Source organism: Pteropus alecto, unplaced genomic scaffold (assembly GCF_000325575.1).
Source record: "Pteropus alecto unplaced genomic scaffold, ASM32557v1 scaffold74, whole genome shotgun sequence".
Classification (NCBI taxonomy): Eukaryota; Metazoa; Chordata; class Mammalia; order Chiroptera; family Pteropodidae; genus Pteropus; species Pteropus alecto.
Genome location: NW_006436291.1, coordinates 631,888 through 632,868, shown reverse-complemented (window position 1 = coordinate 632,868; position 981 = coordinate 631,888).

The following is a 981-nucleotide window of genomic DNA, read 5'->3' as shown; positions in this document are numbered from 1 at the left end:
TCCTGCGGCCCGGGCGGGCGCTGCAGCGGGCCCGTGGAGGGGGCTGGGCTGGCGCTCAGCAAAACCTCGCTGCCCCTGAGCGTCGGGAGCTGGGTCCCTGCCCCGAGGCGGAGTCTGCCAGCCTGTGGCAGGAGGTGGCTGCTGCAGCCACATCAAGGGCAAGGGTGGTGGGCGCATGGGACCCATGCAGCGGCTGGAGGAGGGAGGGGCAGGTCCTCACCCAGGGGGCATTTCAGGGACGCCTGCCTGGCCCGGGCGTGCACGGCGGGGGCTCCAGGAGGTCGTGAGGCAGGAGAGCACCAGGCAGACACCCAGATGTGGCCCAAGGAGGGAGGAGGGGGAAGGAAGGTTCCAGAAGGCAGACCCAGAAGATGGGGGGCATGGGAGAGGGGAAGCAGGGGTGACGTGAGGGGCACGCGTCCGGGCGTGAGGGTGCTGGCCGGTGGCAACAACGAGCGTTCTGGCCTTTGTTCAGCTGGGAAACGTACTTCGTACGACGCTATAACCCAGCACTTCCAAGGACTGGGTTGTTTTCAAATCAAATTTAAACCGTCTGTGAATTCTTAAGTTTCCAAAAGCAGGTCAGCCCTTGTCCCGTCTCCCTCTGCTCCTGGACGCCACCCTTCACTCCACAGCCCACCTCCCTGCCACCTGCACGCCCCGTAAAACCTACAAACCGCAGCCTGAGCCCGTAGTGGTGGCCGAAGGGAGTGGGGTGGCGTTATCGACAACCGCAGTGGTCTGGTGACACGTCTGAGACCCGCCACCCAGAGCCTGGAGCTCGTGGGGCCAGTGGGCAGTGGTGCCACCTGTCCCAGGGATCAGGCGTGTTGGCCAGCTCTGCCCGAGACCAGTGACTCCGTGACTCAGGCATCCTGACCACGGACGTGCGCTACCTCACGTGGCTGGTCACGCTGTGGCTTAGAACTGTGGTTTAAGGGCGTGGTCACGTCCGTGTGTGCGAGGTGGGGCCGTCGTAGA